Raw genomic sequence first — 16,822 nt, 5'->3', positions numbered from 1 at the left:
CCGAACCAGTATAAACCCTGTGTCTCTTGTGTTGTTCTTTCCTTAGTTTAGATCCTAGCACGGCGGAGGGGTGCAGGAAGGTAGGAGGCGAAATCTCCGCGCGCACCCCAGTGTTCGAACCTCAAGGGTCTGCCGGAACCCGAAATCCGACATTTGGCGCGCTAGGTAGGGGTGCGCCGGAATTCGTCTTCCACCGCCCCGTTCTCCTCCGACCGTCACGCCCATGTCTGACGCTCGTCGGGCCCGCGCCGAGCGCCGGGCCGCACTCGCTTCCCGCGTCGCCCAGACGGCCCCTGTCGGCGGGCATCCACGCCGTTCCCCGTCACCTGCTGACAACGCCGCCACCGGCCCGGCGGGGGACGAGCGGCAAGCATCGTCCCAACATCCGTCCGTGCGGCAAGACGGCCGCACCACAACTCCCTCGCTCGCCCCAGCTGGATCTTCGTCCCGCGCGCTCCGCGCGCCCATGGAGGCTCGGGCTGCACTCATCGCGGCAAATGAGCTCCTGCGCTACCGTCCCGTCGATGACGTCTACGAGGAATGGCTCGACCGCGTCGCCGAGCTCGTCCGCGCTGCAGGGGGCTCTTCCGCGTCGTCCGTTCCGCTGCACCGCACCCCGCCCCGCGCGGGAGAAGAGGCTCCGGCGGCGCCCTGGCCGCCTCCTCCTCAAGAAGACGCCATGGCTCCAAGGCGCATGGCCCCTGGGCGGAACCCGCTCCGTCAGGTGCCAGCGCAGCAAGAACAGAGCTGCCAAGAAGTCCCTCGCCTGCTAGAAGCTGCCCGGGCGCTCCTTGCTCCAACACGTCGCGACCATCCCCCTGCTCCCGCGCGTGGGGACATGCAAGACCAGGCTCTCCGTCACCTAAGGCCTCCCGTGGCCACAGCAGGCTGCCGCGCCTACACCCCCGAACTACGCAGCGTCGCGTGGCCCGGCAAGTTCAAGCCAGACCTGCCTCCTCGCTACGACGGCACGGCCGACCCTGTGGAGTTCCTCCAGCTCTACGAACTGGGCATCGAAGCTGCCAACGGAGACGAGAAGGTCATGGCGAACTGGTTTCCCATGGCGCTCAAGGACAGGGCCCACACCTGGCTCCTGAACCTGGCTCCAGGCACAATCTCCTCCTGGGAAGAGATGCACACCCACTTCATCGCCAACTTCCAAGGTACTCGCGACCGGCCACCCACCGTGAGCGACATGCGCCGCATCAAGCAACAACCCGAGGAAACCCTGCAGAAGTACATCCAGCGCTTCAACAACGTACGCCTCAAGATCCCCAAGGTGACTGAGGAGGCCATCATCTCAGCTTTCTCCGACGATGTGCGTGACGTCAAGATGAAGGAGGAGCTGGCGATGCATGAAGACCTGTGCACTTCCTTGGAGCTGTTCAACTTGGCAAACAAGTGCGCCAGGGCTGAGGAGGGGCGTCTCTCCCTCCTCGAGCTGCCTGCCGCAGACCCAGAAGAGAAGAAGCTCAAGGCCAAGGATGTGAAGCGCAAGGGGGCTGCAGTGCTTGCGGCAGAACCAGACACCAAGCAGGGCAGAGATTAGCGCGAACCTCCCAAGGGCAGCCGGTACTGCGTGTACCATGACCTCCACACCCACAACACCAACGAATGCCAAGAACTCCGAGCCGTGCGTGAAGGAAGGATCAGCCGTCGCCCCGACCGGGGCTACGGTCAGGGAGGAGGAAGAAACGCAGGACACTGGGAAGACCGTGGGCCGCGCCAAGGGTGGCGTGACCAACCTCGCGAGGATCGCTGGCTAGACCCGCCTCGCGAGAGAGGATGGAGGGATCAGCCTCGCGAGGGAGACTAGAGGGATCAGCCTCGCGAGGATCGCCCGCTAGGCAACGCAGGCCTCCCACCGCTGCCGCCGCAGCCAAGGAGAAACGAGGACCGCCATCAGGACGAGGAGGCTGGGGGCTTCCAGGAGCCGCGCGCGATCGCCTACATCCTGGGCGGAGCTCAAGCCCCAACCTCTCAGCGCATCTTCAAGCAGTTCACCCGTGAAGTGAACGCAGTACTCCCCAGACTCGAAGCCACACGCCCTCTCAGGTGGTCGGTGTCGGATTTCGGGTTCCGGCAGACCCTTGAAGTTCGAACACTGGGGTGCGCGTGGAGATTTCGCCTCCTACCTTCCTGCACCCCTCCGCCGTGCTAGGATCTAAACTAAGGAAAGAACAACACAAGAGAGACAGGGTTTATACTAGTTCGGGCCACCGTTGTGGTGTAATTGGTGTAATACCCTACTCCAGTGTGTGGTGTGTGGAGTGCCTCTTGGGCTGATGATGACGAACAATACAAGGAAGAACAGCCTCACGAGGGTCTGTTCTTGGCTGAGGCGATGAACTGCTGGGAGGAGTTCAGCCACCTTTCTCTCTCTCTCTCTCTCTCTCTGACCGAACCGGAACCCCCCTGCTATGTGGGTGGCTGGTCCTATTTATAGAGGCCCTGGTCCTCTTCCTAAATATTGAGCGAGAAGGGAGCCAACAATGGCGGGCTAATTTGAAGGGGGACACCAAGTATCAGCTATCTTGACAAAAGTAGTCTTCGCCTGCGCAAAGCTCTGGTGATGACGCCGTCTTGGGCTCCACGGTGACCTCCATCTCGTAGTCCTCCTGGTCTTGGTCTCGTTGCACCGAAATGGCAACCTTTGCCTAATGCCTCGGTTCTCCGCGGCTGCGCTTGCCCCCTTTGCACCAAAGAGGAAAGGAGGACGCTGCGCGGGCTGGCACCCGGCTGGCGCCCTGAGTCGTCACGGCTTGCGTCATGGGCACCTCGCGAGGTACCCCGCCTTGATCTCTCCGCCTCCTCGTGAGCCAGCCTGACGAGGCCATGCCTGAGGAAGCTTCGCGTCGTCCGCCTCGCGAGGGTCTTGGGTTTGTGTTGGTGAAGATGGGCCATGTTGGGGCCCCCTTTGAGCCACGCCGCAGGTCGCAGGCAGGCAAGTCTGGGGACCCCCATTCCCAGAACGCCGACAGTAGCCCCCGGGCCCAAGGCATGCCCAGACTTGGCCATGGAGGGAGGCGGATGGGCAAGAGCGAAGCGCCGCGGGCCCCCAACAGCCTGCGGCCTTGGGCACCGCGTGGAGGTTGATTGGACATGGGCGTCTCCACTTCCCCACAACGCCTCGGCAACTGCACGGATGGAACAAGTCCCTGCATGCAAAAACGGGTCATGATTACCTGCGATCGTGGAGGCCGGCGGTTGGCCTTCGCCGGCAATAAGTACGGGACGGCGCGCGCCCTTCCAGTCCACTCCTCCTCGCTTCTCCTTCTTCCCGATCCTTGCTCCGTCTTGCCGCGATGGCTCCGATCTGCCGGTTCTCGGCGGCAGAGAAGGGAAAGGCTCCCCGAGAGGGGCCAGACCCCCTCCCGCCGAAGAAACGGCTCATCCCCCGTGGCCCGGGCGAAGGGGCCCTTCAGGTGGTGCCGAGGCCTTGGGGCGAGCGGGCGCCGCCGGGGTTCCCGCTTCCATTGCACGCCCACGTCGAGGGCCCCTAAGGAGTTGATGCTGACCGCCACGGGCGGCGCCGTCGTCGGCGCCGATGGGTCACGAAGGTGTGGGTTGTCCCCCCTGGGGTCCACATCGAGGGCTCCTCCCAAGAGTTCGTGCTCCACATCGCCATTCCTCTTCAGTCTTGGATTCGCCCACCTCCCTTCTTCGCCTCCATCATCCCGCAGGGGGTGCCCCTAGAGCTCTGGCTGCAGCACGCCGGCTGCAGCACCCTCGCGATTGAGGCAGAGGTCGCGGTCGTCGCCCCGAGCGAGGTCTACATGACCCGCGGCTGGAGGGAGATCGCCCGGGTTTGCAGGACAAGGGGAGTCTTCGCGATCCACTTGGACTACGACGATGCTTCGGTGATGCTCTTCAAGGTCTTCGATACAAGCGGGCGCCGGTTGGAGTGCTGCCCCGGGGAAGGTGGCCAGGGCCCTGCTGTGACGAGGACTGGGCACGCCACCCACTCCCTTGGAGGCTCCTCGGGTGGTGGAGGCGTCGGAGGTTCCAGCGACTCCGACGAGCTCTCCGCGACTCCGGAGACGAGCGACGATAGCTATGAGCCCCCGAGCCGGCGCCGCTCCTGGAGCAGGGCGGGCTCGTCAGGCCGCCGCCAACTCTGATCTGGATGGGGTTGGCGTTGGTGCTTGACGGCCCACTGTTGATGATGGCGTCTTTTGTAGGAACGCACGTAGTTTGTGTCCCTTTAGGATCCGTTCCCTGCGAGGAATCAAAAATGCATCCCGTAGGGGCTTGTAAGGTGTCTGTGATCCTGTCTTGTATATATAACACTTGTCGTAGAATTGCGCGAGTTGCTCATTCCATCTTAGCTTAGTCCTCCCTTTCGAACCTCACGAGGGCTTGGTGCTCTGCGCTGACAGGTCCCAGTCCCAAGGCGGCTTCAGCCGTCGCTAGTATGCTAGGTCACGATGCCGTGGTCAAGGCCAGGAGGTGAGCGACCCGGAGTCCGGTAAGAGCCCCTAAGTCGCGATGCTCAGGAGGTCCCCTTTGGCGCCCAAGCAGCCGTCGTTTGGTGAGAAAGGGGAGCGGCGTCGCTAACAAGGGATAGCATTAGGTGCGGGGATGGTGCCACGGTAGCTGGCGCTTCCGGGCGATAACTTATGTCGAGGATCAGGGGCCGCTCTCTGGTGTGTGGCCGGGTCCGTGCGTCGGCAGGAGCGGGGTTGCTTGGCGAGGTCCTCGTGTGTCTCCTCCCTCTCGCCTTAGCTCCCCTTTCTGCTCTACGTCCTTGGGTCCCGGCCCTCGAGCGAATCTCAGCCGTCGCTGGTATGCCAGGTCGTGATGACGTGGTCAAGGCCAGAGGGTGAGGGCTGGAGATCCAGTAGGAGCCCTGAGTCGCGATGCTCAGGCACCCCCCTTTAATGTGCAAGCGGTTCGCGCGGACAAGAGTGAAGGAGGCACAGCGAGAGCCTCACCTGACGCAGCTCCTTCAGGAGGTCCTGCAGGTCCATCATAGAAGAAAGCAAGGGGTTGCTATACAATTGACGGTCAGTCATTGGTTGCTTCCGAGGGGTAGTGTGGCACTGAAGGCTTGACGAGGTGACGCTGTGTGGGGCTGCCGCGGCCAGAGCTCAGCCATCCAGGTTTGTCGGTGTTGCAGGGACGGACCCATGCGCAAGCATCGTGCCGTTTGGGAGCAGTTCCGTTAGTTGGCGTCAGCTGAGTAGGAAACTAGGTAAAACACGTTAGCCGTGAAGGAGTGGATTCGTTCAAATAGATGCTGGGAATGCGGAGATCACTGGGTCAGGCCCGAGCGACTTGGGGGTCATGCAGCCTGAGGGGTGCCCCCAACAAGGTAAGCTAATCGACATGGAATAAAGGGATACACGCTGTGGGGACGGACCCACGCGGCCTGGGAATAATGCAGCCCTGGGGGCACTCCCAGCTGGAAGTAAAACTCGAAAGATGTCACCTGATGATGTTGAGGACGAAGGGGTGTTGGTGTAGCAGGCTCGGGGGGCTGCGGGAGCCGATCCTCATGAGCCCCCAGGCCCAGGGGCCTCGGGAGGCTCCGGAGGCGCTGGCGGCTCCTCGCAGGCCATCTCCATCTCTGCCAGGGCTGCGGACCGCCTGGCCTCTCGTGCCTCCGTGATGCCCCTCATGAGGCGCTGGTACGCGTCAGCCGCGTTCGGCAAGCCGTAAGGCATGCGAACGTAGCTGTGGGGTGGACCTCCGCAGCGCCCCACTCGCGAGGGCCAGAGGCGCTCCAGAGAGACGACTCGTTTGAGCCCTGGTATGTCGATGCAGACGCGCAACCTACCATCCTCGCCTGGATGGGGGGCCACTGCTGGTAGGCGGGGGCGCCTCTCATGACTCTTGACTCCTGTAGCTCTTGAATGGCCTTGCTGACAAACTCCTGTGGGTCTGGATCTGCTTTCCTTGCTCCTTCTTGAGGGAAACGTGCTTCAAAACACGCCTCCATGTGGTGCCCAAGCGCCTCCCTCGTGACCCTGGCTAGGTCGGTGGCTCTCCAGGGGAGAGCCCCCGAGCCCTGCCTGAGGAGGGCGCCGGGCGCGCTTTCCTATGCGATGGAGGGAGGCTCCCCCTGGGAAGGCACGGGCCCAGAGGGGCCTGCCTACTGAGTGGTCGAGCCGGACGATGTCTTCTTCTTCCTAGGGGTGGCCTCGGGAAGCCTCCTGCTTCCGCGATCCGGGTCTTCCAGTGATGCGGCCTGAAAGGCTCGTTCCAGGGAACACACCGCGTCCTTCTCTTCACAGGGCACCGTGATGACTCCGCCGCTTCCTGGCATCTTGAGGACGTTGTAGCCGTGGTGAGTTACGGCCATGAACTTGGCCAACGCTGGGTACCCAAGGATGGTGTTGTACGGCAGGTGAATGTGAGCGACGTCGAAGTCGATGAGCTCGGTGCGGTAGTTGTCGCGTGCCCCGAAGGTGACAGGGAGGCGGACCTGCCCAATCGGGACCGTGGAGCCGTCAGTGATGCCGGAGAAGGGCTTGGTTGGCTGAAGCTGGCTGTAGGGCACTTGGAGGTTGATGAACGTCTCCACGGACAGGACATTGAGCCCTGCCCCACCATCGATAAGGGTCTTGGTGACCATCGCGTTGCTGATGATTGGGGAACAAAGCATCAGGAGGACTCCGGCTATTGCTGCACACTTGAGCTGATCTGCTGAGCTGAACATGATGGCGCACGCCGACCACCTGAGAGGGCGTGCGGCTTCGAGTCTGGGGAGTACTGCGTTCACTTCGCGGGCGAACTGCTTGAAGATGCGCTGAGAGGCTGGGGCTTGAGCTCCGCCCAGGATGCAGGAGATCACGCGCGGCTCCTGGAAACCCCCAGCCTCCTCGTCCTGATGGCGGTCCTCGTTTCTCCTTGGCTGTGGCGACAGCAGTGGGAGGCCTGCGTTGCCTAGCGGGCGATCCTCGCGAGGCTGATCCCTCCAGTTTCCCTCGCGAGGCTGATCCCTCCATCCTCTCTCACGAGGCGCGTCTTGCCAGCGATCCTCGCGAGGTTGGTCGCGCCACCCTTGGCGTGGCCCACGGTCTTCCCAGCGTCCTGCGTTTCTTCCTCCTCCCTGACCGTTGCCCCGGTCACTGCGGTCGGGGCGACGGCCGATCCTTCCTTCACGCATGGCTCGGAGTTCTTGGCATTCGTTGGTGTTGTGGGTGTGGAGGTCGTGCTACACGCAGTACCGGCTGCCCTTGGGAGGTTCGGGCTGATCTCTGCCCCGCTTGGTGTCTGGTTCTGCCGCAAGCACTGCAGCCACCTTGCGCTTCACATCCTTGGCTTGAGCTTCATCTCTTCTGGGTCTGCGGCAGGCAGCTCGAGGAGGGAGAGACGCCCCTCCTCAGCCCTGGCGCACTTGTTTGCCAAGTTGAACAGCTCCAAGGAAGTGCACAGGTCTTCATGCATCGCCAGCTCCTCCTTCATCTTGACGTCGCGCACACCGTCGGAGAAAGCTGAGATGATGGCCTCCTCAGTCACCTTGGGGATCTTGAGGCGTGCGTTGTTGAAGCGTTGGATGTACTTCTGCAGGGTTTCCCTGGGTTGTTGCTTGATGCGGCGCGAGTACCTTGGAAGTTGGCGATGAAGGGGCGCGCATCTCTTCCCAGGAGGAGATTGTGCCTGGAGCCAGGTTCAGGAGCCAGGTGAGGGCCCCGTCCTTAAGCGCCATGGGAAACCAGTTCCCCATGACCTTCTCGTCTCCGTTGGCAGCTTCGATGCCCAGTTTGTAGAGCTGGAGGAACTCCACAGGGTCGGCCGTGCCGTCGTAGCGAGGAGGCAGGTCTGGCTTGAACTTGCCGGGCCACGCGACGCTGCGTAGTTCGGGGGTGTAGGCGCGGCAGCCTGCTGTGGCCACGGGAGGCCTTAGGTGACGGAGAGCCTGGTCTTGCATGTCCCCACGCGCGGGAGCAGGGGGATGGTCGCGACGTGCTGGAGCAAGGAGCGCCCGGGCAGCTTCTGGCGGGCGAGGGACTTCTTGGCAGTTCTGTTCTTGCTGCGCTGGCACCTGATGGAGCGGGTTCCACCCAGGGGTCATGCGCCTTGGAACCATGGCATCTTCTTGAGGAGGAGGCGGCCGGGGCGCCGCCGGAGCCTCTTCGCCCGCGCGGGGCGGGGTGCGGTGCAGCGGAACGGACGGCGCGGAAGAGCCCCCTGCAGCGCGGACGAGCTCGGCGACGCGGTCGAGCCATTCCTCGAAGAAGTCGTCGACGGGACAGTAGCGTAGGAGCTCATTTGCCGCGATGAGTGCAGCCCGAGCCTCCATGGGCGCGCGGAGCGCGCGGGATGAAGATCCAGCTGGGGCGAGCGAGGGAGTTGCGGTGCGTCCGTCTTGCCGCACGGACGGATGCTGGGACGATGCTTGCCGCTCGTCCCCCGCCGGGCCGGTGGCGGCGTTGATGGCAGGTGATGGGGAATGGCGTGGATGCCCGCCGACAGGGGCCGTCTGGGCGACGCGGGAAGCGGGTGCGGCCCGGCGCTCGGCGCGGGCCCGATGGGTGTCAGACATGGGCGTGATGGTCGGAGGAGAACGGGGCGGTGGAAGACGAATTCTGGCGGACCCCTACCTGGCGCGCCAAATGTCGGATTTCGGGTTCCGGCATACCCTTGAGGTTCGAACACTGGGGTGCGCACGGAGATTTCGCCTCCTACCTTCCTGCACCCCTCCGCCGTGCTAGGATCTAAACTAAGGAAAGAACAACACAAGAGACACAGGGTTTATACTGGTTCGGGCCACCGTTGTGGTGTAATACCCTACTCCAATGTGTGGTGTGTGGATTGCCTCTTGGGCTGATGATGATGAACAATACAAGGAAGAACAGCCTCGCGAGGGTCTGTTCTTGGCTGAGGCGATGAATTGCTGGGAGGAGTTCAGCCACCTTTCTCTCTCTCTCTCTCTCTCTCTGACCGAACCGGAACCCCCCTGCTGTGTGGGTGGCTGGTCCTATTTGTAGAGGCCATGGTCCTCTTCCCAAATATTGAGCGAGAAGGGAGCCAACAATGGCGGGCTAATTTGAAGGGGGACAGCAAGTATCAGCTATCCTGACAAAAGTAGTCTTCGCCTGCGCAAAGCTCTGGTGATGACGCCATCTTGGGCTCCACGGTGACCTCCGTCTCGTAGTCCTCCTGGTCTTGGTCTCGTTGCACCGAAATGGCAACCTTTGCCCGATGCCTCGGTTCTCCGCGGCTGCGCTTGCCCCCTTTGCACCAAAGAGGAAAGGAGGACGCTGCGCGGGCTGGCACCCGCCTGGCGCCCTGAGTCGTCACGGCTTGCGTCATGGGCACCTCGCGAGGTACCCCACCTTGATCTCTCCACCTCCACGTGAGCCAGCCTGACGAGGCCATGCCTGAGGAAGCTTCGCGTCGTCCGCCTCGCGAGGCTTGGCCCCTCGCGAGTGTCTTGGCTTTGTGTTGGTGAAGATGGGCCGTGCTGGGGCCCCCTTTGAGCCACGCCGCTGGCCGCAGGCAGGCATGTCTGGGGACCCCCATTCCCAGAACACCGACAGTCGGCGTGCGCCATCACATTCAGCTCAGCAGATCAGCTCAAGTGTGCGGCAACCGCCGGAGTCCTCCCGATGCTTTGTTCCCCAATCATCAGCAATGTGGTGGTCACGAAGACCATCATCGATGGCGGGGCAGGGCTCAACGTCCTGTCCGTGGAGACGTTCAACAACCTCCAAGTGCCCTACAGCCAGCTTCTGCCAACCAAGCCCTTCTCCGGCATCACTGACGGCTCCACGGTCCCGATTGGGCAGGTCCGCCTCCCTGTCACCTTCGGGGCACGCGACAACTACCGCACCGAGCTCATCGACTTCGACGCCGCTCACATTCGCCTGCTGTACAACGCCATCCTTGGGTACCCAGCGCTAGCCAAGTTCATGGCCGTAACTCACCACGGCTACAACGTCCTCAATATGCCAGGAAGCGGCGGAGTCATCACGGTGCCCTGTGAAGAGAAGGACGCGGTGTGTTCCCTGGAACGATCCTTTCAGGCCGCATCACTGGAAGACCCGGATCGCGGAAGCAGGAGGCTTCCCGAGGCCACCCCCAAGAAGAAGAAGACATCGTCCGGCTCGACCACTCAGGAGGCAGGCCCCTCTGGGCCCGCGCCTGCCCAGGGGGAGCCTCCCTCCATCGCATAGGAAAGCGCGCCCGGCGCCCTCCTCAGGCAGGGCTCGGGGGCTCTCCCCTGGAGAGCCACCGACCTAGCTAGGGTCACGAGGGAGGCGCTTGGGCACCACATGGAGGCGTGTTTTGAAGCACATTTCCCTCAAGAAGGAGCAAGGCAAGCAGATCCAGACTCACAGGAGTTTGTCAGCAAGGCCATTCAAGAGCTACAGGAGTCAAGAGTCATGAGAGGCGCCCGCCGCCTACCAGCAGTGGCCCCCCCATCCAGGCGAGGATGGTAGGCTGCGCGTCTGCATCGACATACCAGGGCTCAACCGAGTCGTCTCTCTGGAGCGCCTCTGGCACTCGCGAGTGGGGCGCTGCGGAGGTCCACCCCATAGCTATGTTCGCATGCCTTACGGCTTGCCGAACGCGGCTGACGCGTACCAGCGCCTCATGAGGGACATCATGGAGGCACGAGAGGCCAAGTGTTCCGCAGCCCTGGCAGAGATGGAGATGGCCCGCGAGGAGCCGCCAGCGCCTCCGGAGCCTCCGGAGGCCCCTGGGCCTGGGGGCTCATGAGGATCGGCTCCCGCAGCCCCCCGAGCCTGCTACACCAACACCCCTTCGTCCTCAACATCATCAGGTGACATCTTTCGAGTTTTACTTCCAGCTGGGAGTGCCCCCAGGGCTGCATTATTCCCAGGCTGCGTGGGTCCGTCCCCGCGGCGTGTATCCCTTTATTCCATGTCGATTAGCTTACCTTGTTGGGGGCGCCCCTCAGGCTGCATGACCCCCAAGTCGCTCGGGCCTGACCCAGTGATCTCCGCATTCCCAGCATCTATTTGAACGAATCCACTCCTTCACGGCTAACGTGTTTTACCTAGTTTCCTACTCAGCTGACGCCAACTAACGGAACTGCTCCCAAACGGCACGATGCTTGCGCATGGGTCCGTCCCTGCAACACCGACAAACCTGGATGGCTGAGCTCTGGCCGCGGCAGCCCCGCACAGCATCACCTCATCAAGCCTTCAGTGCCACACTACCCTCGAAAGCAACCAATGATTGACCGTCAATTGTATAGCAACCCCTTGCTTTCTTCTATGATGGACCTGCAGGACCTCCTGAAGGAGCTGCGTCAGGTGAGGCTCTCGCTGTGCCTCCTTCACTCTTGTCCGCGCGAACCGCTTGCACATTAAAGGGGGGTGCCTGAGCATCGCGACTCAGGGCTCCTACTGGATCTCCAGCCCCCACCCTCTGGCCTTGACCACGTCATCACGACCTGGCATACCAGCGACGGCTGAGATTCGCTCGAGGGCTGGGACCCAAGGACGTAGAGCAGAAAGGGGAGCTAAGGCGAGAGGGAGGAGACACACGAGGACCTCGCCAAGCAACCCCGCTCCTGCCGACGCACGGACCCGGCCACACACCAGAGAGCGGCCCCTGATCCTCGAGATAAGTTATCGCCCGGAAGCGCCAGCTACCGTGGCACCATCCCCGCACCTAATGCTATCCCCTGTTTGCGACGCCGCTCCCCTTTCTCACCAAACGACGGCTGCTTGGGCGGCAAAGGGGACCTCCTGAGCATCGCGACTCAGGGGCTCTTACCGGACTCCGGGTGCTCACCTCCTGGCCTTGACCACGGCATCGCGACCTGGCATACCAGCGACGGCTGAAGCCGCCTTGGGACTGGGACCTGTCAGCGCAGAGCACCAAGCCCTCGTGAGGTTCGAAAGGGAGGACTAAGCTAAGATGGAATGAGCAACTCGCGCAATTCTACGACAAGTGTTATATATACAAGACAGGATCACAGGCACCTTACAAGCCCCTACGGAACGCGTTTTTGATTCCTCGCAGGGAACGGATCCTAAAGGGACACAAACTACGCGCGTCCCTGCAAAAGGCGCCATCATCAAAAGTGGGCCGTCAAGCACCGACGCCAACCCCATCCAGATCAGAGTTGGCGGCGGCCTGACGAGCCCGCCATGCTCCAGGAGCGGCGCCGGCTCGGGGGCTCGTAGCTGTCGTCGCTCATCTCCGGAGTCGCGAAGAGCTCGCCGAAGTCGCTGGAACCTCCGACACCTCCACCACCTGAGGAGCCTCCAAGGGAGTGGGTGGCGTGCCCAGTACTCGTCACAGTAGGGCCCTGGCCACCTTCCCCGGGGCAGTACTCCAGCCGGCGCCCGCTCGCATCGAAGACCTTGAAGAGCATCACCGAAGCACCGTCGTAGTCCAAGTGGATCGCGAAGACTCCCCTTGTCCTGCAAACCCGGGTGATCTCCCTCCAGCCGCGGGTCATGTAGACCTCGCCCGGGGCGACGACCGCGACCTCTGCCTCAGTCGCGAGGGTGCTGCAGCCGGCGTGCTACAGCCAGAGCTCCAGGGGCTCCCCCTGTGGGATGATGGAGGCAAAGAAGGGAGGCAGGCGAATCCTAGACTGAAGAGGAATGGCGATGTGGAGCACGAACTCTTAGGAGGAGCCCTCGGTGTAGACCCCAGGGGGGACGACCCACACCTTCGTGACCCGTCGGCGCCGACGACGGCGCCGCCCGTGGCGGTCAGCATCAGCTCCTTCGGGGCCCTCGACATGGGCGTGCAATGGAAGCGGGAACCCCGGCGGTGCCCGCTCGCCCCAAGGCCTCAGCACCACCTGAAGGGAACCTTCGTCCGGGCCACGGGGGATGAGCTTTTCCTCGGCGGGAGGGGGTCTAGCCCCTCCCGGGGAGCCTTTCCCTTCTCTGCCGCCGAGAACCGGCGGATCGGAGCCATCGCGGCAAGACGGAGCAAGGATCAGGAAGAAGGAGAAGCGAGGAGGAGTGGACTGGAAGGGCGCGCGCCGTCCCGTACTTATGGCCGGCGAAGGCCAACCGCCGGCCTCCACGATCGCAGGTAATCATGACCCGTTTTTGCATGCAGGGACTTGTTCCATCCGTGCAATTGCCGAGGCGTCGTGGGGAAGTGGAGACGCCCACGTCCAATCAACCGCCACGTGGTGCCCAAGGCCGTAGGCTGTTGGGGGCCCGCGGCGCTTCGCTCTTGCCCTTCCGCCTCCCCGCACAGCCAAGTCCGGGCGCGCCTTGGGCCCGGGGGCTACTGTCGGTGTTCTGGGAACGGGGGTCCCCAGACTTGCCTGCCTGCTGCCTGCGGCGTGGCTCAAAGGGGGGCCCAGCATGGCCCGTCTTCACCAACACAAACCCAAGACCCTCGCGAGGGGCCAAGCCTCGCGAGGCGGACGACGCGAAGCTTCCTCAGGCATGGCCTCGTCAGGCTGGCTCACGAGGAGGCGGAGAGATCAAGGCGGGGTACCTCGCGAGGTGCCCATGACGCAAGCCGTGACGACTCAGGGCGCCAGGCGGGTTCCAGCCCGCGCAGCGTCCTCCTTTCCTCTTTGGTGCAAAGGGGGCAAGCGCAGCCGCGGAGTACCGAGGCATGAGGCAAAGGTTGCCATTTCGGTGCAACGAGACCAAGACCAGGAGGACTATGAGACGGAGGTCACAGTGGAGCCCAAGACAGCGTCATCACCAGAGCTTTGCGCAGATGAAGACTACTTTTGTCAGGATAGCTGATACTTGCTGTCCCCCTTCAAATTAGCTCGCCATTGTTGGCTCCCTTCCCGCTCAATATTTGGGGAGAGGACCAGGGCCTCTATAAATAGGACCATCCACCCACACAGCAAAGGGGGGTTCCGTTCCGGTTCGGTCAGAGAGAGAGAGAGAGAGAGAGAGAGAGAGAAAGGTGGCTGAACTCCTCCCAGCAGTTCATCGCCTCAGCCAAGAACAAACCCTCGCGAGGCTGTTCTTCCTTGTATTGTTCATCATCATCAGCCCAAGAGGCAATCCGCACACCACACACTGGAGTAGGGTATTACACCACAATGGTGGCCTGAACCAGTATAAACCCTGTGTCTCTTGTGTTGTTCTTTCCTTAGTTTAGATCCTAGCACGGCGGAGTGGTGAAGGAAGGTAGGAGGCGAAATCTCCGCGGGCACCCTAGTGTTCGAACCTCAAGGGTCTGCCGGAACCCGAAATCCGATAGCTATGAGCATGAAGAAGCGTTTGTTTCGCAACTTACGCCAGGGAATCCGTACTGTGGGGCAGTACGTGGATGAGTTCAGTAAGTTAGCTCGCTATGCCCCGGATGATGTGGCCACAGATGTCACGAAGCAGGAGAAGTTTATGGAAGGGCTGAATGATGAGCTGAGTATGCAGTTGATGGTGGCAACATTCACAAATTACCAGGAATTGGTAGACATGGCTCTTATGATTGAAGGGAAGCACCAGCAGATAGAGAGCCGCAAAAGGAAATATGGACAAGGGAAGTATAATTCTGGAGCATCGCAGAAGCCTCGCTTTACCCCAAACTCGGGAGGAGAGACCCATAACCATGGAGGCCACACTCACAATGGAGGAAGTTCGCATAACCACAGTGGCCTCAAGAATGGAAATGGGAATGGAGCAAGCAGCAACCAGAACCGTTCCAACCCACCAACACCCGCTAAAAGGATATGAGTCATGTCACCTGTTACAAGGGCGGGAAGACTGGGCATGATGCCAATGATTGTTCTGAGTTGAAGAATGGCAACTATGGAAGCTCTGGGAAGAAGCCCAACCCTTTCAACAGGGGACAGGTTAACCACGTTAGCGTGGAGGAGGTTGAAGAGCAGCCAGATGCAGTTATAGGTAAGTTTTTGGTTAAGTCATTTACTGCAATCATTCTTTTTGATACTGGTGCATCGCATTCATATATTTTGAGAGGGTTTGTGGATAAGTATAAGTTGCTCACCAAAGTTCTTAAGACACCTATGTTAGTAAGCTTGCTAGTTGCGGAGTATATGGCAAGCTGTGGATGTTTTCAGATGCCATTGACCATAGGTAGGCATGTTTTCCCCTCAGACGTAATAATTCTAGAGTCACAAGGATTGGGCGTGATACTAGGCATGGATTGGCTGTCGATGTATGGAGGGAACATTGGTTGCGCCAGTAAGTCAATTCTGCTCACCACCCCAGAGGGTAAACGGATTAAGTATGTGTCTCTGCATGCGCAGAAGAGGACCCAAGTGAATTCCCTCTTAAGAGTTGTTCAGGAGGAAGTGCCTGTAGGGAAGGATTACCGGATGTGTTTTCAGAGGAACTACCAGGCATGCCGCTGGATCGAGACATTGAATTTTTTATAGAGCTGTTGGCAGGCACCGGACCGATATCAAAGAGACCATGCCGGATGCCCGAAAATGGTCTGGAAGAAATTAAGAAGCAGATTAAGGAGTTATTGGAGAAAGGTTACATTCGACCAAGTTCGTCACCTTGGGGAGCCCCAGTGCTCTTAGTTGAAAAGAAGGATGGATCATTAAGAATGGTTGTTGATTATCGTGCATTGAATGAAGTAACGATCAAGAACAAGTACCCACTACCAATGATCAATGATTTGTTTGACCAGCTGCAAGGAGCCAAAGTATTTTCCAAGATCAATCTACGATTAGGATACCACCAGCTGAAGATCCAAGAATAGGATATACCCAAGACAGCTTTCACCACAAGGTACGGGCTATATGAGTACACGGTTATGTCATTTGGGTTGACAAATGCCCCTGCCTATTTCATGAGTATGATGAATAAAGTGTTCATGGAGTTTTTGGACAAGTTTGTCTTGGTGTTCATTGATGATATTTTGGTATACTCGAAGAATGAAGAGGAGCACAAGGCGCATTTGCGTTTAGTTCTCGAGAAGCTCAGGGAACATCAGCTATATGCGAAGTTTAACAAATGTGAGTTTTGGTTGAAGGAAGTAGGATTTCTTGGACATGTTATGTCAGGAGAAGGTATAGCAGTAGACCCTACCAAGGTTAAATCCGTCACTGAGTGGTTGGCACCCACCTCAGTTGGAGAGATTCATAGTTTTCTAGGACTCGCGGGATATTATTGGAGATTCATTGAGAATTTTTCTAAGATTGCGAAGCCTATGACAGAGTTGTTGAAGAAGGAATCTAAGTTTAAATGGACGAATGAATGTGAGGCCAGTTTTCAGGAGTTGAAGAAACGTTTGGTTACAGCCCCAGTGCTGGTTCTTCCGGATATGCGCAAGGATTTCCAAGTGTATTGCGACGCTTCTCGCTTAGGACTTGGAGGAGTACTTATGCAGGACGGAAGAGTTGTTTCATATGCCTCACGACAGCTTCAACCGCATGAGTTGAATTATGCCACGCATGATTTGGAGTTAGCAGCCATAGTGCATGCGCTCAAGACCCGGAGACATTTTCTTATTGGAAACCGATGCGATGTGTACACAGATCATAAGAGTTTGAAGTACATTTTCACTCAGAAGGAGCTGAACCTCAGACAGAGGAGATGGTTGGAGCTTATAAAGGATTATGATATGAAGTTGCACTATCATCCAGGAAAGGCCAATGTTGTAGCAGACGCGTTGAGCTGGAAGAGTTATGTCAATACCCTCGTAAGCGGAGGATTACCGCGGGAGTTAGTTGACGATCTCAAGAAACTTCGTTTGGAGATAGTTCCAAGAGGTTTTGTCGCATCAATGGAGGTTCAGTCAACATTATTGGGAAAGATTCGAGAGGCTCAGAAGGATGACAAAGAAATTGCTGAGATAGAGGAGAAAATGAGTAAAGGAAAAGCCAAGGGTTTTCGAGAGGATGAGCACGAAACCTTATGGTTTGAGGACCGTGTATACGTACCCAATAATGCAAAGATCAGGAAGTTAATACTTCAAGAAGCTCATG

The sequence above is a fragment of the Triticum urartu genome, chromosome 4A (assembly GCF_056163025.1).
Source record: "Triticum urartu cultivar PI428250 chromosome 4A, HENAU_Tu73, whole genome shotgun sequence".
In the NCBI taxonomy this organism is placed as follows: Eukaryota; Viridiplantae; Streptophyta; class Magnoliopsida; order Poales; family Poaceae; genus Triticum; species Triticum urartu.
The sequence above is the reverse complement of the archived record's forward strand: the minus strand, read 5'-3'. Positions refer to the sequence as shown.